Source organism: Triticum urartu, unplaced genomic scaffold (assembly GCF_056163025.1).
Source record: "Triticum urartu cultivar PI428250 unplaced genomic scaffold, HENAU_Tu73 scaffold2, whole genome shotgun sequence".
Classification (NCBI taxonomy): Eukaryota; Viridiplantae; Streptophyta; class Magnoliopsida; order Poales; family Poaceae; genus Triticum; species Triticum urartu.
Genome location: NW_028260368.1, coordinates 6,804,325 through 6,810,324, shown reverse-complemented (window position 1 = coordinate 6,810,324; position 6,000 = coordinate 6,804,325).

The following is a 6,000-nucleotide window of genomic DNA, read 5'->3' as shown; positions in this document are numbered from 1 at the left end:
TCTCGTCTTTTGTCATTCTTTGCTCCTTTTTCACTCAATGATTCCTTCGAATTTGCCGACCAAAAATTCTATATGTCTATTCTATCTATGATATTTCTATATATATAGAATATGATATCTAATATGACATCCGATTTGTCAAAGGGATTGGATTGGTGACTTACCCATTCAGTGACTTTGGCACTGGACGTTCCAAAAACGGGTACTATCGGATCGGGTGAATTAGAGAATAGACAGAGGTCCGTTGGCATTTCAGCCTTTCTTCTCCTTTCAGGGCCTATCCGAAAGAGAATCCAGTACCTCTTGGTCCTGAATATCAGAATAGGACGAACGAACCGGCCTCCGCGGATATCTTTGCTTCGGAACAAAACCCTGCAATCAAATAGATTGTCCCAAGGGCGCCATATTCTAGGAGCCCAAGTTATGCTATTGAAAATTCGTTCCTCTAGCAGTTCCGGTTTGAGCATTCCGTTCCCTTTTTCAAACTCCACTTCTTTTCATATAGCAATCCCTGATCAAAGAGAGAACAATATCCATTTCAAAACATTTCTAACAGATTCCTTAGTTCGGACCGACGAAGTAATGTCACTCGACTATTATCAACCTGACTGCAATCTTTTTCTGTCGGTAAGGATTGCACCAGAGCACCTTCTACTTCTAATAGGCCATGAACTATAGATAGAGAAGAATCATTCTGAGCGAGTACATAAGAAGCGATCCACTTTTTTTCATCGGTTCCAGGGGAAGACCAAAGATCTTGCGCGGCAGGTCCGCCAGAAAAACTCAAAAGAGAAAGAAGTCTCGTTAATCTCTTCATGCTCGTTCCAAGTTCGAAGTACCTTTTGGCCAAAGAAAAACCCGCTTCCTGACACGATTGCCTCTTTATCTTTATATAGATAGATTCTATGGGGTTATTACTTAGTAAGTCTATTTTGTACAAGAGCCCCTCCTATCTGATAGAAAAGGGTCCCATGATCCCGAGCCGATCTTACCTTGGCTCGCAAACCCCAAGTTTGTCTATGAAGAGCTAATCTAATTGTATTTTTTTCTAGAATGGATTTCTTATGTGGAATACTAATGGATAGGGCTTCGTTGCTAAGTGCTACAAGATCTAGTGCACTGGAACTCGTGGTTATGGACCCGAATCCTTTAGTATGGAACATTGTCTTTTCCAAGTAAAAACCCCTAGTATATGAAAGAATGAAAAGGTGCTTTCGTTCTTGTGGAATAAGAAGCCCTCGTACCTTAATGAAAGGAAAATCGTAATTTTTCGTTAGGTATTTGACCAAATAGGATCGTCCAGTTCCTACAGAACCTATCACTAAAATACCCGATAGGGCTAAGCGGAACGAAAAGGGTTTTCCATGAGATGGTAAATGAAAACGATTAGTCCCACACGAGGTTTGGGAATAAGTGATTGTCTGATAATGAGCAAGGAATATACGTCTTTCTGCTAAAGAGGATCTATTAAACTCATAATTCATTAGATCCTTGTTATCAATGCCAACTAGGTATCATAAGTAAATGGATCCCGGTTGTTCAATCCTTTGATAACCAAGGTCATTCTTTGCTAAAGAGAAATGATCACTATGAGTCAGACTCAATAGAATTGGATCCATTCCAAATAGCGAGAATTAGGATTCTTGATCCCTCTCAATCTCTCTTTCAATTCGAGGATCCAGAGAGGTGTTTTCATAGTCATCTCCGAATATTTGCCATCTCGGAATATTTTCGATTTCATTTTTCTATGATATGTCTTTCTATATGAAAATTGGTTATTTACGATGTACGATGATCCCTGTTAAGCATCCATGGCTGAATGGTTAAAGCGCCCAACTCATAATTGGTAAATTTGCGGGTTCAATTCCTGCTGGATGCACACGAACGGGAACATTCCATAAGTCTATTGGAACTGGCTCTCTATCCATGGAATCTCATCCATCATCCATACATAACGAATTGGTATGGTATATTCATACCATAACATAAGAACAATAAGAACTCGAATTCTTATCGATACTGGAACTCAGAGCATAGGAGGGAAAGTCGATTTATGGATGGAATCAAATACGCAGTATTTACAGAAAAAAGTCTTCGTTTATTGGGAAAGAATCAATATACTTTTAATGTCGAATCGGGATTCACTAAGACAGAAATAAAGCATTGGGTCGAACTCTTCTTTGGTGTTAAGGTGGTAGCTGTGAATAGCCATCGACTACCTGGAAAAGGTAGAAGAATAGGACCTATTCTGGGCCATACAATGCATTACAGACGTATGATCATTACCCTTCAACCGGGTTATTCTATTCCACTTCTAGATAGAGAAAAAAACTAAAGGAGAATACTTAATAATACGGCGAAACATTTATACAAAACACCTATCCCGAGCACACGCAAGGGAACCGTAGACAGGCAAGTGAAATCCAATCCACGAAATAATTTGATCCATGGACGGCACCGTTGTGGTAAAGGTCGTAATTCCAGAGGAATCATTACCGCAAGGCATAGAGGGGGAGGTCATAAGCGCCTATACCGTAAAATAGATTTTCGACGGAATCAAAAAGACATATCTGGTAGAATCGTAACCATAGAATACGACCCTAATCGAAATGCATACATTTGTCTCATACACTATGGGGATGGTGAGAAGAGATATATTTTACATCCCAGAGGGGCTATAATTGGAGATACTATTGTTTCTGGTACAAAAGTTCCTATATCAATGGGAAATGCCCTACCTTTGAGTGCGGTTTGAACTATTGATTTACGTAATTGGAAGTAACCAATTAGGTTTACGACGAAACCTAGAAATCGATCACTGATCCAATTTGACTACCTCTACGGGATAGACCTCAACAGAAAACTGTTGAGTAACGGCAGCAAGTGATTGAGTTCAGTAGTTCCTCATAGAAAATTATTGGCTCTAGAGATATGGTAATATGGAGAAGACAAAATTGTTTGAAGCACGCACAGAACCGGAAGCGCCCCTTGTTTCAAAGAGAGGAGGACGGGTTATTCACATTTAATTTGATGGTCAGAGGCAAATTGAAAGCTAAGCAGTGGTAATTAAGACCCCCGGGGGAAAATAGGGATGTCTCCTACGTTACCCATAATATGTGGAAGTATCGACGTAATTTCATAGAGTCATTCGATCTGAATGCTACATGAAGAACATAAGCCAGATGACGGAACGCAGAGACCTAGGATGTAGAAGATCATAACATGAGCGATTCGGCAGATTTGGATTCCTTTCCTATATATCCACTCATGTGGTACTTCATCATATGATTCATATAAGATCCATCTGTCTAGAGATCGTCATATACATCTAGAAAGCCGTATGCTTTGGAAGAAGCTTGTACAGTTTGGGAAGGGGTTTTTTGAGAGAAAAGAAGAATCTACTTCAACCGATATGCCCTTAGGCACGGCCATGCATAACATAGAAATCACACGTGGAAGGGGTGGGCAATTAGCTAGAGCAGCAGGTGCTGTAGCGAAACTCATTGCAAAAGAGGGTAAATCGGCCACTTTAAGATTACCATCTGGGGAGGTCCGTTTAGTATCCCAAAACTGCTTAGCAACAGTCGGACAAGTGGGTAATGTTGGGGTGAACCAAAAAAGTGTTTGGGTAGAGCCGGATCTAAGTGTTGGCTAGGTAAACGCCCCGTAGTAAGAGGGGTAGTTATGAACCCTGTGGACCACCCCCATGGGGGCGGTGAAGGGAAAGCTCCCATTGGTAGAAAAAAACCCACAACCCCTTGGGTTATCCTGCGCTTGGAAGAAGAACTAGGAAAAGGAAAAAATATAGCGATAGTTTTATTCTTCGTCGCCGTAAGTAAATACGTAACTAGGAATATGGAAAATTGCATTTTTGGAATTTGCAATAATGCGATGGGCGAACGACGGGAATTGAACCCGCGCATGGTGGATTCACAATCCACTGCCTTGATCCACTTGGCTACATCCGCCCCTTATCCAGCTAAAGGATTTTTTTCTTTTTTCCATTGATCATTATTCTATTTATTCTGACCTCCGTACTTCGATCGAGATATTGGACATAGAATGCCACTCTTTAAAAAGGAAAAAAGGAGTAATCAGCTGTGACACGAAAAAAAACGAATCCTTTTGTAGCTCATCATTTATTGGCAAAGATAGAAAAGGTCAATATGAAGGAGGAGAAAGAAACAATAGTAACGTGGTCCCGGGCATCTAGCATTCTACCCACAATGGTTGGCCATACAATCGCGATTCATAATGGAAAGGAACATATACCTATTTACATAACAAATCCTATGGTAGGTCGCAAATTGGGGGAATTCGTGCCTACTCGGCATTTCACGAGTTATGAAAATGCAAGAAAGGATACTAAATCTCGTCGTTAACTGAATTCTGAATAGAAAGATTAAGAAGAAAAAAAGATTCAAAATAAAGACAGAAATACCCAATATCTTGCTAGAACAAGATATTGGGTATTTCTGTCTTCAAAAATTCTTATATGTTAGCAGAAAAACCTTATCCATTAATAGATGGAACTTCAACAGCAGCTAAGTCTAGAGGGAAGTTGTGAGCATTACGTTCGTGCATTACTTCCATACCAAGGTTAGCACGGTTGATGATATCAGCCCAAGTATTAATAACGCGACCTTGACTATCAACTACAGATTGGTTGAAATTGAAACCATTTAGGTTGAAAGCCATAGTACTAATACCTAAAGCAGTGAACCAGATTCCTACTACAGGCCAAGCAGCCAAGAAGAAGTGTAAAGAACGAGAGTTGTTGAAACTAGCATATTGGAAGATTAATCGGCCAAAATAACCATGAGCAGCCACAATATTATAAGTTTCTTCCTCTTGACCAAATTTGTAACCCTCATTAGCGGATTCATTTTCAGTAGTTTCCCTGATCAAACTAGAGGTTACCAAGGAACCATGCATAGCACTGAATAGGGAACCGCCGAATACACCAGCTACACCTAACATGTGGAATGGATGCATAAGGATGTTGTGCTCTGCCTGGAATACAATCATAAAGTTGAAAGTACCAGAGATTCCTAAAGGCATACCATCAGAAAAGCTTCCTTGACCAATAGGGTAAATCAAGAAAACAGCAGTAGCAGCTGCAACAGGAGCTGAATATGCAACAGCAATCCAAGGACGCATACCCAGACGGAAACTAAGTTCCCACTCACGACCCATATAACAAGCTACACCAAGTAAGAAGTGTAGAACAATTAGCTCATAAGGACCACCATTGTATAACCACTCATCAACAGATGCAGCTTCCCAAATTGGGTAAAAGTGCAATCCGATCGCCGCAGAAGTAGGGATAATAGCACCAGAGATAATATTGTTTCCATAAAGTAAAGAACCAGAAACAGGCTCACGAATACCATCAATATCTACTGGAGGGGCAGCGATGAAGGCGATAATAAATACAGAAGTTGCGGTCAATAAGGTAGGGATCATCAAAACACCGAACCATCCGATGTAAAGACGATTTTCAGTGCTAGTTATCCAGTTGCAGAAGCGACCCCACAGGCTTGTACTTTCGCGTCTCTCTAAAATTGCAGTCATGGTAAGATCTTGGTTTATTCAAATTGCAAGGACTCCCAAGCACACGTATTAACTAGAATATAGATAATAGAAGGCTTGTTATTTAACAGTATAACATAGACTATATACCAATGTCAACCAAGTCAGCCCAAAGATTAGCTATCCATATAACTAAATTAACCAAACCAATAATTTTGTATTTGTAAATGAAGTGAGTCAAAGTGAAAAACTTTGATGGGTCTTTTCTATATGGGTTGCCCGGGACTCGAACCCGGAACTAGTCGGATGGAGTAGATAATTCTTCCTTGTTACAATAGAGAAAAATCCCTCCCCAAATCGTGCTTGCATTTTTCATTGCACACGACTTTCCCTATGTAGAAATAGCCAATTTCTATTCCAAAGAGGAAGTTCTACTAATTTTTTTAATTAGTAAGTTGATTCACCTAC